At 43.8% G+C, this 22,595-nt stretch overlaps 1 pseudogene; it reads right to left on the bottom strand.

The window, feature by feature from the left end:
- Window positions 1–289: 289 nt before the first annotated feature.
- Window positions 290–15,045, bottom strand: LOC123153776 (L-type lectin-domain containing receptor kinase IX.1-like; annotated as a pseudogene).
- Between the last annotated feature and the right edge of the window lie 7,550 nt (window positions 15,046–22,595).

The raw sequence follows: 22,595 nt of genomic DNA, 5'->3' as shown, positions 1-22,595 counted from the left end.
GTCTCGCGGCGACCATTTGGCGCTCTGCCGCTACGTGTTGTCCACAATCCCCGTGCATACTCTCCTTGTTGTGGCTTTCAACCCTTCTGTGCTCAAGAAAATTAACAAGCTCATCCGCAACTTCCTCTGGTATGGCCAAAAAGACACCAGCAGCGGACATTGCCTTGTCAACTAGCTACCGATCGATCTTGCTTGGGGGACTCGGGATCCTGGATCTCCACCGGGCATCTCACTACACGTGCGCTGGCTTTGGATGCAAAGAATGGACTCGACGCGGCCATGGCAACACCTACACATCCCTCGGTGCCCTGATGTGCAGGCTATCTCCCGGGCCTCCACGACTTAGCTGATCGGGGATGGACGTTCCTGCCGCTTTTGGGAGGATCTTGGATGATGTAGGGTGGTCCGGCTGGGCGCACCAGAGCCCGACGACCAGCACCCGCTCCATCCACCGCTCGTCCACCTCGTCGCCCCTCAGCTACTCGTCTGCCACGTCAAGGATGGTGTTTCTCCCGTACAGGCCCCACACCCAGCTGAGCAGCGTGAAGGACCTCTCCGCGGTCTCGATCACCGGCCGTCGGTTGGAGGCGATCTCCAGGAGGACGACGCCAAAGCTGTACACGTCCAACTCGGTGTTGGGCCGGTGCGTGTTAACGAACTCCGGGTCGATGTACCCGACGGTGCCGAGCACGGCCTTCGTGGTTTGCATTAACCCGGCGCCATGGTCGATGAGCCGGGCCAACCCGAAGTCCCCGAGCTTGGTGCTCAGCGACGAGTCGAGCATGATGTCGCCGTGGACGATGCACTGCTCCCACTCCCATGGAGGTAGCGCAGCACCGATCCCAGGCCGACGATGATGCCGTACCTCTGCGGCCATGTCAAATATGTGTCGTCCTTGCTATAGAGGTGCATGTCTAGGTGCTACCTCTTGAGCACTGCGTTGGTTTTCCCCGAAGAGGAAGGGATGATGCAGCAAAGTAGCGTAAGTATTTCCCTCGGTTTTTTAGAACCAAGGTATCAATCAAATAGGAGGCTACGCGCAAGTCCCTCGTACCTGCACAAAACAAATAAATCCTCGCAACCAACGCGATAAGGGGTTGTCAATCCCTACACGGCCACTTACGAGAGTGAGATCTGATAGATATGATAAGATAATATTTTTGGTATTTTTGTGATAAAGATGCAAAGTAAAATAAAGGTAAAGTAAAAAAGCAAAGGAAATAACTAAGTAGTAGGAGATTAATATGATGAAGAAAGACACGGGGGCCATAGGTTTCACTAGTGGCTTCTCTCGAGAGCATAAGTATTCTACGGTGGGTGAACAAATTACTGTTGAGCAATTGACAGAATTAAGCATAGTTATGAGAATATCTAGGTATGATCATGTATATAGGCATCACGTCTGAGACAAGTAGACCGACTCCTGGCTGCATCTACTACTATTACTCCACTCATCGACGGCTATCCAGCATGCATCTAGATTATTAAGTTAAAAACAGAGTAATGCCTTAAGCAAGATGGCATGATGTAGAGGGATAAACTCATGCTATATGACAAAATCCCCAACGTGTTATCCTCGATGGCAACAATACAATACGTGCCTTGTTGCCCCTACTGTCACTGGGAAAGGACACCGCAAGATTGAACCCAAAGCTAAGCACTTCTCCCATTGCAAGAAAGATCAATCTAGTAGGCCAAACCAAACTGATAATTTGAAGAGACTTGCAAAGATAACCAATCATACATAAAAGAATTCAGAGTAGATTCAAATATTGTTCATAGATAGACTTGATCATAAACCCACAATTCCTCGCTCTCAACAAACACACCGCAAAAAGAAGATTACATCGAATAGTTCTCCACGAGAGAGGGGGAGAACATTTTATTGAGATCCAAAAAGAGAGAAGAAGCCATCTAGCTAATAACTATGGACCCGTAGGTCTGAGGTAAACTACTCACACTTCATCGGAGGGGCTATGGTGATGATGTAGAGCCCTCCGTGATCGATGCCCCCTCCGGCGGAGCTCCGGAACAGGCCGCAAGATGGGATCTCGTGGATACAGAAAGTTGCAGCGGTGGAATTAGGTTTTTGGCTCCGTATCTGATCATTTGGGGGTACGTAGGTATATATAGGAGGAAGGAGTACGTCGGTGGAGCAACAGGGGGCCCACGAGGGTGGAGGGCGCGGCTGGGGGGTAGGCGCGCCCCTACCTCGTGGCCTCCTCTTTTGTGTCTTGACGTAGGGTCCAAGTCTCCTGGGTCTTGTTCGTTGAGAAAATTACGTTCCCGAAGGTTTCATTCCGTTTGGACTCCGTTTGATATTCCTTTTCTTCGAAACCCTAAAACAGGCAAAAAAAACAGCAATTCTGGGCTGGGCCTCCGGTTAATAGGTTAGTCCCAAAAATAATATAAAAGTGGATAATAAAGCCGAATAATGTCCAAATGAGTAGATAATATAGCATGGAGCAATCAAAAATTATAGATACGTTGGAGACGTGTCAAGCATCCCCAAGCTTAATTCATGCTCGTCCTCGAGTAGGTAAATGATAAAACAGAATTTTTGATGTGGAGTGCTACTTGGCATAATTTTAACGTAATTCTTCTTAATTGTGGTATGAATATTCAGATCCAAAAGATTCAAGACAAAGCTTAATATTGACATAAAAATAATAATACTTCAAGTATACTAACAAAGCAATTATGTCTTCTCAAAATAACATGGCCAAACAAAGTTATCCCTACAAAATCATATAGTCTGGCTATGCTCCATCTTCACCACACAAAATATTTAAATCATGCACAACCCCGATGACAAGCCAAGCAATTGTTTCATACTTTTGGTGTTCTCTAACTTTTTCAATCTCCATGCAATACATCAGCGTGAGCCATGGACATAGCACTATAGGTGGAATAGAATGGTGGTTGTGCAGAAGACAAAAAGGGAGAAGATAGTCTCACATCAACTAGGCATATCAACGGGCTATGGAGATGCCCATCAATAGATATCAATGTGAGTGAGTAGGGATTGCCATGCAACGGATGCACTAGAGCTATAAGTATATGAAAGCTCAAAAAGAAACTAAGTGGGTGTGCATCCAACTTGCTTGCTCATGAAGACCTAGGGCATTTTGAGGAAGCCCATCATTGGAATATACAAGCCAAGTTCTATAATGAAAAATTCCCACTAGTATATGAAAGTGATAACATAGGAGACTCTCTATCATGAATATCATGGTGCTACTTTGAAGCACAAGTGTGGTAAAAGGATAGTAGCATTGCCCCTTCTCTCTTTTTCTCTCATTTTTTTATTTTGGCCTTTTCTCCTTTTTTATGGCCTCTTTTCTTTCTCCTTTTTTTTTATTTTTCGTTCGAAGTCTCATCCTGACTTGTGGGGGAATCATAGTCTCCATCATCCTTTCCTCACCGGGACAATGCTCTAATAATGATGATCATCACACTTTTATTTTTCTTACAACTCAACAATTACAACTTGATACTTAGAACAAAATATGACTCTATATGAATGCCTCCGGCGGTGTACCGGGATATGCAATGAATCAAGAGTGACACGTATGAAAGAATTATGAAGGGTGGCTTTGCCACAAATACGATGTCAACTACATGATCATGCTAAGTAATATGACAATGATGGAGTGTGTCATAATAAACGGAACAGTGGAAAGTTGCATGGCAATATATCTCGGAATGGCTATGGAAATGCCATAATAGGTAGGTATGGTGGCTGTTTTGAGGAAGGTATATGGTGGGTGTATAATACCGGCGAAAGTTGCGCGGTATTAGAGAGGCTAGCAAAGGTGGAAGGGTGAGAAAAGTGCGTATAATCCATGGACTCAACATTAGTCATATAGAACTCATATACTTATTGCAAAAATCTACAAGTTATCAAAGCAAAGTATTATGCGCATGCTCCTAGGGGGATAGATTGGTAGGAAAAGACCATCGCTCGTCCCCGACCGCCACTCATAAGGAAGACAATCAAAAAATAAATCATGCTCCGACTTCATCACATAACGGTTCACCATACGTGCATGCTACGGGAATCACAAACTTTAACACAAGTATTTCTCAAATTCACAACTACTCAACTAGCTTAACTTTAATATCACCATCTTCACATCTCAAAACAATTATCAAGTATCAAACTTCTCATAGTATTCAACACACTCATAAGAAATTTTATTATTAATCTTGTGTACCAAGCATATTAAGACTTTAAGCAAATTACCATGCTATTTAAGACTCTCAAAATAATCTAAGTGAAGCATGAGAGATCAATAGTTTCTATAAAACAAATCCACCACCGTTCTCTAAAAGATATAAGTGAAGTACTAGAGCAAAACTACATAACTCAAAAGATATAAGCGAAGCACATAGAGTATTCTAACAAATTCCAAATCATGTATGGCTCTCTCAAAAGGTGTGTACAGCAAGTATGATTGTGTTAAACTAAAAGGTAAAGACTCAAATCATACAAGACGCTCCAAGCAAAACACATATCATGTGGCGAATAAAAATATAGCTCCAAGTAAAGTTACCGATAGAAGTAGACGAAAGAGGGGATGCCTTCCGGGGCATCCCCAAGCTTTGGCTTTTAGGTGTCCTTAGATTATCTTGGGGGTGCCATGGGCATCCCCAAGCTTAGGCTCTTGCCACTCATTGTTCCATAATCCATCAAATCTTTAACCAAAACTTGAAAACTTCATAACACAAAACTTAAAGTAGAAAATCTCGTGAGCTCTGTTTGCGAAAGAAAATAAAAGACCACTTCAAGGTACTGTAATGAACTCATTATTTATTTATATTGGTGTCATAACTACTGTATTACAACTTCTCTATGGTTTATAAACTATTTTACTAGTCATAGATTCATCAAAATAAGCAAACAACACACGAAAAACAGAATCTGTCAAAAACAGAACAGTCTGTAGTAATCTGTAGCTAGCGCAAGATCTGGAACTCCAAAAATTCTAAAATAAATTCCTGGACATGAGGAATTTATCTATTAATCATATTAAAAAAGAATTAACCAAATATCACTACCAAATAAAAATGGCAGCAGTTCTCATGAGCGTTAAAGTTTCTGTTTTTTACAGCAAGTGTAACAAGACTTTCCCCAAGTCTTCCCAACGGTTCTACTTGGCACAATCACTAATTAAACACAAAAAACACAACCAAAACAGAGGCTATATAAATTATTTATTACTAAACAGGAGCAAAAATAAAGGAATAAAAATAAAATTGGGTTGCCTCCCAACAACCGCTATCATTTAACGCCCCTAGCTAGGCATAACAAACAAGGATAGATCTAGGTATTGCCATCTTTGGTAGGCAATCCATAAGTGGCTCTCATAATAGATTCATAAGGTAATTTAATTTTCTTTCTAGGAAAGTGTTCCATGCCTTTCCTTAATGGAAATTGGAATCTAATATTTCCTTCCTTCATATCAATAATTGCACCAATCGTTCTAAGGAAAGGTCTACCAAGAATAATAGGACATGAAGGATTGCAATCTATGTCAAGAACAATAAAATCTACGGGCACATAATTCCTATTTGTAACAATAATAACATCATTAATTATTCCCATAGGTTTCTTAATAGTGGAATCTGCAAGGTGCAAGTTTAGAGAGCAATCATCAAAATCATGGAAACCTAACAAATCACACAAACTCTTTGGAATCGTGGAGACACTAGCACCCAAATCACATAAAGCATAAAATGCATGATCTTTAATTTTAATTTTATTAGTTTGTTCCCACTCATCATAAAGTTTTCTAGGGATAGAAACTTCCAATTCAAGTTTTTCTTCATAAGACTGCATCAAGGCATCAACGATATGTTTAGTAAACGCTTTATTTTGACTGTAAGCATGAGAAGAATTTAGCACGGATTGTAACAAGGAAATACAATCAATCAAAGAGCAATTTTCATAGTTAAATTCCTTGAAATCCATAATGGTGGGTTTAGCAACATCTAGGGTTTTAATTTCTTCAATCCCACTTTTATCAATTTTAGCATCAAGATCAAAAAATTCTGAATTCTTGGAACGCCTTCTAGGTAAAGGTGGATCATATTCAGTCCCATAATTATCAAGATTCATATTGCAAAACAAAGATTTAATAGGGGACACATCAATAACTTTTAGATCTTCGTCTTTATTTTCATAGCAATCCGGTTTAGCGGCCATCCTATTAACTAAGGTGGCTTGCTTATCCGAAATTTCAGCGGTCAACTTTTCAAGATAAGAAATTTGGGATCCCAAACCATCGAACTCTTTAGACATATCATAAAGCTCTTTATTCATAAAACTCATAAAAAATTTTGTTCCTTAAGCTCGTTTCTAAAGAAACTATTATGTTCAAATTGCAAAACCATAAAGCTCCTGACATTGCTTCGGATCTCTTCTAATCTTTTAAGGTGAAGATCACCAAATTTAGGTAGAGCCATCGTGACAAGCAAGCAAACTAACACACAAGCAAACAAAAAGCAAGCGGGCAAAAAGAGGCAAATAGAGAAAGAGAGGGAGGATAGAGAGAGAGGCCGAATAAAACGGCAAGGGTGAAGTGGGGGAGAGGAAAACGAGAGGCAAATGACAAATAATGTAATGTGGGAGATAAGGGTATGTAATGGGTACTTGGTATATTGACTTTTGCGTAGACCTCCTCGGCAACGGCGCCAGAAATCCTTCTTGCTACCTCTTGAGCACTGCGTTGGTTTTCCCAGAAGAGGAAGGAATGATGCAGCAAAGTAGCGTAAGTATTTCCCTCCGTTTTTGAGAACCAAGGTATCAATCCAGTAGGAGACTACGCGCAAGTCCCTCGTACCTGCACAAAACAAATAAATCCTCGCAACCAACGCGATAAGGGGTTGTCAATCCCTACACAGCCACTTACGAGAGTGAGATCTGATAGATATGATAAGATAATATTTTTGGTATTTTTGTGATAAATATGCAAAGTAAAATAAAGGCAAAGTAAAAAAGCAAAGGAAATAACTAAGTAGTAGGAGATTAATTTGATGAAGATAGACCCAGGGGCCATAGGTTTCACTAGTGGCTTCTCTCGAGAGCATAAGTATTCCACGGTGGGTGAACAAATTACTGTTGAGCAATTGACAGAATTGAGCATAGTTATAAGAATATCTAGGTATGAACATGTATATAGGCATCACGTCCGAGACAAATAGACCGACTCCTGCCTGCATCTACTACTATTACTCCACTCATCGACCGCTATCCAGCATGCGTCTAGAGTATTAAGTTAAAAACAAAGTAATGCCTTAAGCAAGATGACATGATGTAGAGGGATAAACTCATGCAATATGATGAAAACCCCATCTTGTTATCCTCGATGGCAACAATACAATACGTGCCTTGCTGCCCCTACTGCCACTGGGAAAGGACACCGCAAGATTGAACCCAAAGCTAAGCACTTCTCCCATTGCAAGAAAGATCAATCTAGTAGGCCAAACCAAACTGATAATTCGAAGAGACTTGCAAAGATAACCAATCATACATAAAAGAATTCAGAGAAGATTCAAATATTGTTCATAGATAGACTTGATCATAAACCCACAATTCATCGGTCTCAACAAACACACCACAAAAAGAAGATTACATCGAATAGTTCTCCACAAGAGAGGGGGAGAATATTGTATGAGATCCAAAAAGAGAGAAGAAGTCATCTAGCTAATAACTATGGACCGGTAGGTCTGAGGTAAACTACTCACACTTCATCGGAGGGGCTACAGTGATGATGTAGAAGCCCTCCGTGATCGATGCCCCCTCCAGCGGAGCTCCGGAACAGGCCCCAAGATGGGATCTCATGGATATAGAAAGTTGTGGCGGTGGAATTAGGTTTTTGGCTCCCAATCTGATCGTTTGGGGGTACGTAGGTATATATAGGAGGAAGGAGTACGTCGGTGGAGCAACAGGGGGCCCACAAGGGTGGAGGGCGCGCCTGGGGAGGGTAGGCGTGCCCCCTACCTCGTGGCCTCCTCTTTTGTGTCTTGACATAGGGTCCAAGTCTCCTGGGTCTTGTTCGTTGAGAAAATTACGTTCCCGAAGGTTTCATTCCGTTTGGACTCCATTTGATATTCCTTTTCTTCGAAACCCTAAAACAGGCAAAAAAACAGCAATTCTGGGCTAGGCCTCCGGTTAATAGGTTAGTCCCAAAAATAATATAAAAGTGGATAATAAAGCCCAATAATGTCCAAAACAGTATATAATATAGCATGGAGCAATCAAAAATTATAGATACGTTGGAGACATATCACTAGGGTGCTCTTGGCGACAAGCTCGTAGACAAGGAGAAGCCCCTTGCGGCTGTCGCACCAACCCAACAGTTGGACAAGGTTGCGATGATTGAGTCTGATGATGATCCTCACCTCTGCCTCGAACTCCTTCCTCCCCTGCGATGACGACTCTGCTGACAGCACCTTCACCGCCACCTCTCGACGGTCTTGGTCACCTTCGACGGCGCCTTCGAGTGTGAGTGTGAGGTGACCCCTGTAAACGCTCCCGAAGCCGCCTCGCCCGAGTTTCTCCTCCTCCGCGAAGCTACTCGTTGTCGTGACCAGCTCGTGGTACATCAACGTTTTGGCTACCGGATCCCAAGAAAATACCGAGGGTGGGCCAGAAACGCGGTTACCGAGAAATTTCGAGAAAATACCGCCTGAATTTTTTTAATACAATTTGAATTCAAAATTTTCTGAGCTAGGAATATATTAGCACTGAGCTCAACTAGTTCAGGACGTTGCTTTTGGCGCGGTGGTAGGTTCTCCCTAGTTTCTGTCCCTAGTTGACCAGACTATCACCGTTGAAATTCAAAAAATTCGATTTTTTTGCTCGGTACGCACCTTTCTCGCCGGGTAGCGAGAAACGCGGGAACCAGGCGGAATACATGTACCGTCGAGGGCCGCCGGTAGCCACACCTCTCTCGAGCTCAGCTCTGTCGTCACACTCTTCTTCGCTGTCCTCATTGTTTGCTCTTCTTCTTTTGTGTCGCTGCATAGACCAACAAAAAAAAGCAGAGGAACTAGTATGGATACAAGGATTGGTACCAACATTTTGTGGTTGTTGCTGCTTATGGTTGGAAAACTTGGAATCGAAAGAGGTTGAGCAGGTGGACGTGCTTCCTTCTTTGATTCAAGCTGCAAAGTGGAACTGAATGACCATGACAGTATCTGGTGCAGCTCGGCGATGTCGCCAGTCGCCGCAAAGAAGCCCACGGCAACCTCCTCTGGTAAGTATCTTCTCAGATCGACGGTCGCATTGACCTGGTACAAGGCATCGTCGATGAGGAGGTCAAGGGCCAGCATCTTGGAGTCATTCTGGTACTTGATGGTGGCTTCCATAACATGGAGCGACGTGAGGTTCTTGCCCTGTCTCGTCGTGCTCGTGGATGCCGTGGAGTTGACAGTGTTGATGTCGACGCCGACATGATTCCCGTTGATATCTCCATATCGCGTGTTGAAGAAAGTGTCGAACTCGATGGCCACGATTCGATTGTCGCCTGTACCGTTAGTGTTGGTGAGGAGGAGGCCGAGGCTGCCGCCGTAGCTTTCCCGCGGGATCGCCGAAGGGAATGTTAGCATTCATGTCTATCTCCACATTGTAATCCCAACTCTATTCTATCTCTCTCCCTCCCGTAGCTGTTTAGGAGTCCTCGTTACAACCGAATCCTAGCGATCGGTTCTCTCTTCTTGTACGCCACGGCAGTGCTGTTCTGCCTCGTTCAATATAAACCAACGCGGCTCCCCTCAAGGGAGTAGGAACGCTTCCAATCTTACATGGTATCAGAGCGACCTCTTCCCACATCTATCCACAAAAAAATCGAACCAGAAGCACGTCGGTGTCGCCCTCATGTCGTCGTCAACAGGAGTTGCCCTCAACCTCGGTGCGCCTCCATCAGAGAAACTTGCGAGAGGAAACTTCATCCTCTGGAGAACGCAAGTACTCCCAGCCCTGCGAGGTGCGCAAGTTACTGGGCTATTGGACAACTACGACGCTGCCCCACCCAAGATGGTGGAGATCACCAAGGTGGACAAGACTTCGGCCATGGAGCCGAACCCGCTGTATTGGCCATGGATCGCCAAAGATCAACAGGTCCTCTCATACTTGCTCAACTCCATGAATCCAGAAATCCTTGGACAAGTTGTCGGGAAGGAATCAACCTTCGAGCTTTGGACAACGGTAACAACTCTCTTCGCCTCTCAATCCCAATCCAGGATCACAAACCTGAGAATTGCAATCACCACAACCAAGAAGGGCTCCATGTCAAGCTCTGTCTTCATGGCGAAGATGAAGAACCTTGCAGATGAGTTGGCCGCTGCTGGCCGCCCGGTGTCAGATCCAGAGATGGTTGACTATATTCTTGCAGGCCTTGATCGCGATTATGATCCAGTAGTTGCGGCAATAGGAGCTGTCAAGAATCAGATCACACCAGATGACCTCTTTGCCCAAATCTCCGCTTTTGATCAAAGGATGGAGATGTTAGGTGACTCGTCATCAGGGAGTTTCCACACATCTGCAAACGCGGCATATAGAGGCCGTGGACAGACCCGCGGGAGATCCTATCACGGGCGAGGAGGAAGGGGGCGCGGCCGTGGTGATCGTTAGCCCTCTCCTGCAGGTAGCGGCGGCGGAAACAGAGGGCGCCCTCGACAAAAACAGCAACAAAGGCGTGAACAACAGCAACAGCATGACTATCCTGAATGCCAGATTTGTCTCAAACATCATCCAGGGGGTGCACGCTCATCTTGGTGGCGCTATGAAGAAAACGATCAGGAGGAGAAGGGGGCACATGTTGTCTCCTACGGTGTGGATACAAATTGGTATGCTGACACCGGAGCTACAAACCACATTACCGGAGAGCTTGACAAGCTGACCATGCGGGAGAGATACAATGGAGGCGACCAAATCCACACGGCGAGTGGTTCTGGTATGGAAATCTTACATATTGGTAGTTCAATTGTCAAAAACCTCGTAAAAAATTTGCACTTGAAAAATATCTTACATGTTCCTGAAACATCCAAAAACCTTGTTTCTGTTCATCGATTCACTCTTGACAACAATGTTCTTATAGAGTTTTATCCTTTTTTTTTCTTAGTAAAGGACCTAGCCACGAGGAGAATCATTCTTAGAGGATGGTGCGTGGGAGGTCTCTATCCACTCATATCATCATCATCATCATCATCATCATCATCATCATCATGGTCCAATAAACAAGCATATGTTGTCACTAAGCCATCTTCAGCAAAGTGGCATAGTCGTTTAGGTCATCCATCTTCAGTTATTGTTAGATATGTTCTTAGCAAAAATAAACTCTCATATGAGTCTAGTGTTGAGTCAGTTTGTGATCCGTGCCAACAGGCCAAAAGTCATCAGTTACCTTATTCTATTTCTACTAGTGTATCTACCGCTCCATTGCAACTTATTTTTTCAGATGTATGGGGGCCAGCCCCTACTTCAGTTGGTAGATTTTCCTATTATGTAAGCTTCATTGATGATTATAGTAAATTTACTTGGATTTACTTATTGAAGAAGCGGTCTAATGTCTTTCAAGTTTTCATCAACTTCCAATATCTTGTTGAACGCAAACTGAACTCTAAGATCATTGCTATGCAGACTGACTGGGGTGGTGAGTATGAGAAGCTAAATTCCTTCTTTCAAAAACTTGGTATTTCGCATCATGTCTCTTGCCCTCATGCCCACCAACAAAATGGATCAGCTGAAAGAAAGCACCGTCATGTTGTTGATGTAGGACTCACATTACTAGCAAATGCATCCATGCCACTCAAGTTCTGGGATGAAGCTTTTCTAACTGCTACATATCTTATTAACTTGCTCCCAAGCAAAGTTATCAAACTAGAAACACCCATCACACGGCTTCTTGGTGTCACACCCGATTACACATCTCTCCGTATATTTGGATGTGCATGTTGGCCGAATCTTAGACCCTACAACACACGCAAACTCGCGTTTCGTTCAAAAAAAATGTGTTTACTTAGGCTATAGCCCTATGCACAAGGGGGTTAAATGTCTAGATGTTTCCACTGGTAGGGTTTATATATCCAGAGATGTTGTCTTCGATGAATCAGTGTTTCCCTTTGCATCTCTTCATCCCAATGCCGGTGCTCTTCTTCGAAAGGAAATTCTCCTTCCATCACATCTTCGAAACTTTGATCACGGGGGAGACAATTGTACTGACCAATATGATGATAACCCTGCTAGTCCCAGCTCTACTCTTATGCCCGTGCAAGTTCCTGAAGAAAACGGCGTTCAAAACGGTCAAAATCATGAAAATATAGCCCAAGATGTTGTGTTATTTCATGCTCCAGAAGAAGACGAGCCTGCTGCTGATCCCGATGATGATATGGCGGCGCCTGGGACTCCTGCGCGGTTCCAGGCCTCGGATCGTGCGCCTAGATCCTTCTTGGATCGCGTCCTAAGCGGCAGTGGCCCAGATTCCTGGGAGGGCCACTCCCACGCTGACGCGTCTCCCGATAGCAGGCCCAGCGGGACCAGCCGCACGCCCGACAGCAGGCCCAGCGGGACCGGCCGCACGGTCGGCCCTTCCTCGTGCTCCGCGCATATGCAGGCTGGCAGGGATCGCCTGTGCTCGCTCGCCCTGTGGCTTCCCGGGCGTCCAGTGGAAAGGGGGCCATACCAAGGTCCACTGGGTCCACTTGATCTTCTGCGCACATGTCTGGTGGATCTTCTGCATCACCATCAGATTCAGCAGGAGGTGGATCTTCTGCGCCAATGGATTCTATTCCTGTACACATGCAGCAAGAAGCTCCTTCGCGAGTTATGACCAGATTACAAAAAGGTATACGTAATCCAAAAATACGAACTGATGGTACTATATGGTATGGCATGCTATGTATTTCAGGGGAACCAACGACACTGAATGATGCACTTGGTGACCCTAAATGGAAGAAAGCAATGGATGAGGAATATTCTACACTTATGAGGAACAAAACGTGGCATCTTGTGCCTAATCAGAGAGGTAAAAATATCATTGTTTGCAAGTGGGTATATAGAATTAAAAAGAAAGCAGATGGCTCTATTGACAGATATAAGGCACATCTAGTTGCAAAGGGTTTTAAACAACGCTATGGCATAGACTATGAGGATACTTTTAGTCCGGTTGTAAAAGCTGCAACGATAAGACTTGTGTTAGCTATTGCTGTGTCCAGGGGATGGAGCTTGAGACAGCTAGATGTACAGAACGCGTTTTTGCATGGTGTTCTGGAAGAGGAGGTGTTCATGAGTCAACCACCAGGATATGAGAGTAAGAAAACACCACATTATGTGTGCAAGCTTCACAAAGCACTCTATGGCTTGAAACAAGCACCTAGAGCATGGTACTCCAGGTTGAGCTCACAATTGAGATGTCTTGGTTTTATTGCTTCCAAAGCTGATACATCGCTGTTCATTTATAACAAGGGAAAAGTAGTTATCTTTGTTCTCATATATGTGGATGATATCATAGTTGCAAGTTCATCACAAAGTGCTACTAATGCCCTTCTACATGATTTGAGCTCAGAGTTTGCCTTGAAAGATCTAGGTGATTTGCACTTCTTTCTAGGCATCAAGGTTAAGAAGACTCAAGATGGCATAGTACTAAAACAAGAGAAATATATTACTGAGCTTCTATCTCGTATGGGGATGAAAAACTACAAGCATGTACCTACACCGTTGTCCTCTTTAGAGAACCTTTCAGCATATGAAGGTGAGCTACTTCATGAGGAAGATAGCACAAAGTATAGAAGTACTGTTGGAGCATTGCAGTACTTGACTCTCACTCGTCCAGATATCTCATTTGCTGTTAACAAAGTTTGTAAATATCTGCATGCACCCACTACTGCACATTGGACAGCTGTCAAGAGAATTGTAAGATATGTCAAACATACTATGGAAGTAGGACTGCATTTCAGACGCTCTAATTCTACTCTTGTGAGTGCATTCTCTGATGCTGATTGGGTAGGTTGCAGTGATGATAGAAAATCAACTGGAGGCTTTGCAGTGTTTTTTGGGCCTAATCTTGTTTCTTGGAGTGCTAGGAAACAAGCCACTGTATCAAGGTCAAGTACAGAGGCTGAGTACAAATCCTTAGCTAATGCCACTGCAGAAATCATTTGGATTGAGTCACTACTGGATGAAATGGGGGTCAAGCAGAATCGCATCTCATGCTTATGGTGTGATAATTTGGGAGCAACATATTTGTCTGCAAACCCAGTGTTTCATGCAAGAACCAAGCATATAGAGATTGATTTTCACTTTGTGCGTGAAAGGGTTGCAGCAAAGAAACTTGAGATACGATTCATCCCTTCCAAAGATCAAGTGGCTGATGGGTTTTCCAAGGCACTGCCGGCAAAACCATTTGAAGAGTTCAAGAGGAATCTAAACATAGAATAGTTGAGATTAAGGGAGGGTGTTAGAATTCATGTCTATCTCCACATTGTAATCCCAACTCTATTCTATCTCTCTCCCTCCCATAGCTGTTTAGGAGTCCTCGTTACAACCAAATCCTAGCGATCGGTTCTCTCTTCTTGTACGCCACGGCAGGGCTGTTCTGCCCCGTTCAATATAAACCAACGCGGCTCCCCTCGAGGGGGTAGGAACGCTTCCAATCTTACAGGGAAATGGCCGAGGAAGAAGGCCATCCCATCGCATGTGAGCGACAGGCTGTCCTTGCCTGGAGTGATTTGGAAGGAGAAGGTGGTGGTGAAGCTAGCCATCTCGCCGGTGGCGTTGCTCCACAGCGGCACTTTGTGCGCGTAGGTCGCCCGGCCGACGCTGTTCTGAATACCCGCACTACGTGTATTTCTGGTCAGCTCGAGGGTCGATGGAGGCGTGTTGATGAATGCATCGCCGGCGACGTCTATGGATGAACCGGCACTGGGATCAGAGAAGTTGAGGTTGAAGGAGAGCGAGAAGGCGCAGCTCGGCGCCCAGTAGAGGTATAGCAACACCAGGAAGACTAGGGTGGTAGGACTAGGACGCCGGCGAGAGGCCATTGCTTGGGCTTGGTGTTTGGGAAGGAGGCAAGCTTGTGCAAGGGAGATGTGTAGCTCATCGGCATTTCAAGTGGACAAATTGAGGCCTCCTTTGGTTTGGAGGAATTTCATAGGAATTCTAGAGGATAGAATTCTTATAGGATTTTTTCCTTTAGAGCCCTTTGGTTCATAGTAATAGATTCCTATTCCTACATAGAATTGGTTTCTATCCTTCACATTTCATAGGAAAATAAAAATGAGCCTAGACTCAATGGAAAAATTTCTTTGGTGTCAACCAAATGACATCTCGTTTCATATTCATACTCATAGAATTTGAGATACATGTCATCTCATTTCTTACAAAATTCATATTCCTACGATAATCCTATTCTATGAACCAAAAGAAAGCTAAGTGGCCCGTGGGGCCGGGAAGTTTGAAGTGGTCGGGACGACTTGACCCAAGCGAGTTCTTTGTGTCTTTTTATTGCGCTATGGGCCAAAAGGGGTAGGCCCCATTCACGCGATATAGTTTTTCATTCGCCCAGTTAGATGGACTAAAAAAAAGCTAGTGCATTTGGATTAGACAAGTGGTGGCTCAAAATGAATAAACAACTGCTACAAGTGGGACACAGGCAGCAACTTGAAAAGATAGCACAATGATCGATACTACTGGTTCGTGTTTGGTAGACTGCATTACCCAAGCAGGCTGTGTGGATACGAGAAAATCATGATTGGTTGCATATAGGGAGGTCTCGCTAGCTCGCACGTGCACGAACTTTAGAGCAACTCCAATAAGGCGATCTATTTCATTCGCGGCCGTTCGTTTGGGTCGGCGCGGACAGAAAAGGCGGCCCAACGCGCCGACTCAAAAGGACGCGTGTCCATTTTTCGTCCGCGAGCGACTCATTCTCGGCCCATTTTTAAGTCTGATTTGCGTCGGCGCGGACATAAGATGGACGTGCGCACGCTCGCCCTCTTCCTGTCCCCGGGCCTGTTGGTCTGTGGCACATTGGCCTCCCTCCCCCCCGGCCAACAAGCAACCCTCGCCCCCCCGCCTCCTCCGTCACCGCCGCCGCCGCCCATTTTTGCGGCGACTCTTCCAGCTGCCGCCGCCTCCACATCCGCCCAGCAACGCCGCCCCTGTCCCCAGTCGCCCGCTGCCGCTGGGGAGCAAACTAGTTCCCGCTGCCGCTTCCCCCACCGCACAGCCGCCCGCGACCAAGAAGACGCCTCGCCGCCCCCACCACATACGACCTTCACGCTCGTCGGACGCCGGCTGGGCAGCTAGCTGGTCTGTGGGCGCCGCGTCTCCCCTTGCCGGTCGTCTCCTTCTTCGACGCCCACAAGCTGTTCGACAGTTTGCCAAGGTACGAAAATGGACTCCGCCGACGAGTTCTTTTTCCACAATTTCCTTTGCGACTCCGACGATTCGCCGTCCGACGACGAGGAGGAGATATTGGCTGCCGTGGTGGTCCATCACCACCTCAACAACCAGCGGCCGTTGTTCCGTGGCTCCATTCCGGGCCACCTTCCGGCGTTGAATCGTAACCGAGAGAGCGGGCATTTCCTTCTCTGGAAGGACTACTTTGATACAACAAACCCGTTGTTCAAACATCACAAATTCCGACGCCGGTTCCATGTGAGTAGGCATGTTTTCAACCGTATTAGAGAGGGAGTGGTCGGCTATGATGACTACTTCGAGTGCAAAGAGGATGCCGTTGGCAAGATTGGTTTCTCCTCTTATCAGAAATGCACTACCGCCATCCGAATGCTTGCATACGGAGTGCCCGGTGATCTCATTGACGAGTACGTCCGTATGAGCGAGTCTACATGCCTAGAGTCACTGTATAAGTTCTGCAAGGCTGTGATTGCTGTGTTTGATCCTGAGTACTTGAGAGAGCCGACAGCTGCAGATACAGCCCGTTTGCTGGCGATGAATGCTAGCAGGGGCTTCCCGGGGATGCTTGGCAGCATAGACTGCATGCACTGCGAGTGGAAGAACTGTCCTTCTGCTTGGCAAGGGCAGTATAAGGGACATGTCGGGGCTTGCACTGTCATACTAGAGAAAGTGGCGTCTCAAGATCTCTGGATCTGGCACTCTTTCTTTGGCATGGCTGGATCACACAATGATATCAACGTGCTTCAGCGCTCGCCAGTGTTTGATAGGCTTGCCGAAGGCAACAGCCCACCGGTGAACTTTACTGTCAACGGCCACAACTACGACAAAGGAAAAGATTTGCCCAAGAGCAAGAGAGTGCTAGAAAGGATGTCGAGCGTGCCTTTGGTGCGGCATCGTTCGGTATCCTGCTAATACTTGGAGCACGCAGAAACTATGGGAGTTGATGACTGCTTGTGTGATCATGCACAATATGATCGTAGAAGACGAGCGCCCGGAACGTCTGTACGATCAAGGCTTTTAGTTTTAGGGTGAGAATGTTGTGCCTGAGCATGAAGTAGCGGCAACATTTGAGCAGTTCACTCACTTTCATAAAGACATGCGTGATTGAGAAACTCACGTGCAACTGCAAAATGATTTGGTTGAGCATGTGGACTCATCTTGGCAACCAATAGATGTATATTCTTTTATTCGTTCATAAAACTATGTGAAACATTTTTATTTTTATTTGGCCTATAAAACTATACTATTTATTTGGGCGAACTATTTTGTTTGTTAAATTTTCATTTCACAATTTGTTGAATGCAATGCAAAATTGGACGCCCAGCCGGCCACCCCTGCAAATATGGGTCGGCGCATTGGGCGCGCTGCCGACCCATATGAAAAACAGGGCGGACGCCGGGCAGGCGGCCGACCCAAACAGACAAAAAGCGGACGAAATCGCCATCCGTTTGAGTCGGCCCGTTGGTGTTGCTCTTAAATCAATTCAGAGTCTGGCTTGCTAGGAATGCTCGAATCGGTCGTTTCCAATAAGTCAGTCTTAGTCAGACACAAAAGTGGGGCACGACGTTTGCGTCGGTGCAGGCGAAATCTTGGCGGAGATGATGGGAGACGAAAATCCCCTGACGCCCGTGGCGGAGCCATGATTTCTGACATGGGTGTGCAGGATAAAAAAGATTGATACATAACAGTGTAAGAAATTAAAAAGTTTTAGTAATAACAACAAAACTATAATGTTTTCTTTGTAGCAACGATGTCCCCTCCTCGCAAATAACACAACAACAATGTCTCCAATAATTCAGTTACATTGCAACAAGGAGAATCGTAGTATAACTCTACGATCACCCTTTTGGAAGCGAGAAATGATGGTGTCTTCCTTTACTTGCATGAAGAATTTACGCTCAAGAAAAGTAACCAAGCAATCATTTAAATAGTGTTCCCCCATTTTGGCTCTTAACTTATTCTTCACATAATTCATCCAACAGAAGACACTCTCAACACTACCAGCCGCCACAGGGGAAATTAACACCAACTTGACAAGGTTATACACAATGGCATATGCTATGTTCTTCTTTATCTCAACAAGCGTGGCAGAAATTTGAGCAATATTCTCCTTTCTAAATATTTCATCTCTACGAATATCAGCAATAAACATTCACAATTGATAAGGAAATTTCGATATGTATGTCTTTGAGAAATCCTTAGGATAAAAGGGGGCAAGCTTGACCAACTTCTCTTGATCATAAGCGTCAATGAATCAAAATGATTGAATAATGCCATACAAATAAGTAATTCGATGTTTACCTCATCAAACCTATTGTTGAGCTCCTGAAGTTGCCTATCAATGAGACCCAAAAACATATCAATATGAAGCGATGAAGATTCATTACATTCTTGAATAACTTATTAGATCTATGAGCTGACTTATAGAATCCATCCATGTCAAGCACTTTGATCATATGCTTCAGACAAAAAGACTTGACATTTTGTAGAAATAATTCCCACCCAGTATCTTCTCGCAGATTCAACAGGTGTTGCTTAGTGAGAGAAATTAGATCCATGGCATTCGTAATATCTTGATCCCTCCTTTTGCAAAGCTTGACTCAGGCCATCTGTGTACCCAAATAATTCTCCCATCAAGTGCAACATGAAAACAAACTAGAATGATTCAAATGCTCTCAATATAGTTTGAGCTCCAAGACCCTCAACACTATTATACACTTCTACAATCCTTTTAAGAACTATATGGATTGAAGGGTAAAAAGAAATAACCCGTGACACAATTTTGGAGTGGGATCCCAACGGGTTTCACATCGTCTTCCTAGGCCCATTTCCTGTTTTTCCCTTTGTCGTTTTCAATTTCGTATGATTACAATGCTTCAATGAGATAATCAGCTTGAGTTTCTTAAAACATTTTTAACTTTTTACACGACAAACCCAAAACATTCAGTAAAGATGGCAGTTGTTTGAAGAACGAAAAGCATTCACCATTCTCTATAGACTATAGCAACAACAACAAGAGTTAACTTAAGTTGATGGGAAAGCAATGAACATGATAAGCAGAAGGAGACTCATCCATAATTAGTTTCTTCAAACCATTAGCCTTCTCTAAAACTTTCAACCTACAATCAGTTCTCATGCACGTATCAACATTGTTAACATAAGAAAAACTAGTAGAATGCCCGTGCGTTGCCACGGGCTTTTTTAAAAACTTACTTATTGCATATATAAACATAATGCATGTATACAAAATTGAATTCCACTTTAATTGCAATGTATAAAAAATGTAATTCAATGACCTATACTGACTCATCTGATGCACAAAATAAAAGAAAGTGGTTTAAGAATATAGAACAGTTTTGCACTGCATCACAAACGATAGATAACACCTGAAAGCGTTTTTATACAGGTGCTATCTAATCCCTCCATTCCTAAATATAAGTCTTTTTCGAGATTCTAACGCAGACTACATACAGAGCAAATAGTTTAACATGTTCATATATTTGGAGTGTTAAATACTTCAAACAAAAGGCAAACAAGCCATCATGTTTGACCACGTAGATTAAAATATCTGAACCATAAATTTCACATATTAACAGATGAGATTTAAAAATGTGGCGTTACTTATAAATATTACCATGTACAAATAGTTTAACATGTCACATATCATTCTCAAAAAAAGTATAGATAGATCAATGCCTTTCTATTAAAAAACTTAGCTGCGTAACACGACAACCACAAGGTTTTCGGTAGCCATCTTATGGTAGACTAAAAAAAGAATCCAAATAAAAAAAGAAGACCCTAAGGAAGAGTCCAATCAAAATACATGTGATTATGTTCAATACCAAAAGGAGAAGTCGGACTCCTGCTTATTTCTTATAACTTACTCAGCTCTTTAAAACAAAACTTTGTGTACTTAGATTGGAAAATAAATTTGTAGTATACATATCAAAAAAAGCTTGGCAAAGATCAATTGATCTAGATTATAATGGTTGAGATCTAAAGTCTACTAATAGTTATGTACCATGTAATTTTTTGGAAGTTAAAAACAAAGAATTTAGTTTTGGGTCTTCGCCTTCTGGGCAAAGGCCGTGATGCAAGACCCTTAGGTCCTTGTCGCTAGTCCTGGCCTTCTCCTCCCTGAGCCAAGCAAAGGAAGCAAGCAAACGAACCGAGCGATGCAGCGTTGAGCTACACAGGAAGAGCAAGTCAGCGGAGGAAATCCAAACCAGATCAAAGCACAAAATCAGTAAATAAGCCATCCATCTCACTGGTCCTGTCTACAAAAGCAATTTTCCTCATGTCCCAGGTTGGCAACCAATTTGTTCCACATACCAACACGAACCTCGAGCCAGAGCCACATACCAACAGGAAGAGCACGTAAGATCTCTGAAATAATTAGAGGAAATGGACATTGTAGGTTTTAAATAATGCTAAATTGCACGGGTAAACTCAGGAGCGTGTATTATTTCTTCTTGATATTCCTCAAAATTAAATTCACCTGTTGTACTTTCAAAATAGGTGTGTCCCTGAACTAAGAGATACAAAATAATGCATCAATTTGAGAAATCCAAACGATGAGGATGAGCCATCTAGCATAACACAAACATGCACACACACACACAAGCGCGCGCGCACACACAGAGAGAGAGAGAGAGAGAAGAAAAGCAAAGCATGAAGGAAGAAAAGTGAATATAAATCACACATCCAGTTATGTTTATTATACTGCAATAAATCATACACCCACATAAGACCCAAAAAAGCCTACACTGTAAGCAACAATGCTAGATACAAAATAAAATGGATATACTGCATAATTTCTCATGTTTGAAGGTGCCACCTCCATTAGTAATGACAGATATGAACTTTACATGAATTAAATGGGATAATTGTTTATTTGCTTCACTTCAACCCATGTAGAAATATAATGACTACTTCTTGTAATTAATCTAAATGGTTCCAATAAATTAATATTCAAGGTTGACTACATGGGAAAGTTGTATTTGAAATACATCCATAAGGAAGTTGACTAAAAGGTGAACAATGTACTAAAAAATATCATTAAAAGTTAAGACTTGCAGGTTAATACATATCATTAAAATCTCTAAGATTTATGTTATAACCTACTGGTAGATTTTGAGATTAAAGGTGAGATTAACAGCATATGCCCTTCTGTTTCAATACCAGTAAATTTCGATAATGGCTTACAATCCAGTCGGGATATACATGCATAGGAAGGCATCTACTTGCTGAACAAGATGTTGTCTGCAAGACTGCAATCAAAACATTGTGTCTCTCACTTAGTCTTTGCATATTACTGACGAATATACAATCTGCAATCAAAATATTGTGTCTCAGTCTTTTGTAGGCAGCATCTAAGATTTTGTAAGCTCCGAGAGTAAAAGACCAACGAGTGCCAGAATTGGAACATAGAAGAATCTTACCTGGGCATGATGCCATCAGGTTCTATGCCAAGATCGAGGTAGTAGAGCTCCCTCAATCTCTCTTGCCAAGCCCTCCCTCTGACCATCAATAGAACAGTCACTCTCGCTTGCCCTGCTTTTGAAATTTCCTTCTGCGCCGCCACAGATCAGTTGGCAGCATAGGCCGAGCTCTCCCATGTATCATCACATTGAACAAAATACGCATCTATGCTTACTTCCCTTGTATCATCACAACGGACGCTATAAATTTTCTTGTGTCCTTGTCATAAATCTGAATCCTGCACAATATGAAAAAGAAAGAAAGTCAGATTTGTTAATACAGTACAACATAATGATAGTTCCAAGGAAACAGGTACTACGTCGAAACTGGCCATGATAGTACGGATGTCATGTGGATGGACGTATTTGTGTAGGAATAACCGGGAAGAGTACTCAGAGCTCGATAACCCACCGAAGAGATCAGTGCACCCTACTTTAAACGTAGTTTCGTGGTTATGGCCGAGGCACATGTCGCCATGGTGGTCGATGTTGCAGCAGTACCTGAGTCTGACCTCGAACTTCAAAGAACATGGCGCCATCGACAACACCCAAGGATGCAGTGAGAGCACGGAGACCGCTCGGCCAAACGGGTTCAACACCACGTTCAGCAGGAACAGGTACTACCGGCCTTGGGCAGGTCGAGAAGGCTTTGAAGCCGTCACAGAGCTGGACCTCGACGCACACCCAGGCCC

This window comes from Triticum aestivum, chromosome 7A (genome assembly GCF_018294505.1).
Source record: "Triticum aestivum cultivar Chinese Spring chromosome 7A, IWGSC CS RefSeq v2.1, whole genome shotgun sequence".
NCBI classification, from domain to species: domain Eukaryota; kingdom Viridiplantae; phylum Streptophyta; class Magnoliopsida; order Poales; family Poaceae; genus Triticum; species Triticum aestivum.
Note: the sequence above shows the minus strand (reverse complement) of the source record. Positions and strands in the feature narration are given on the sequence as shown.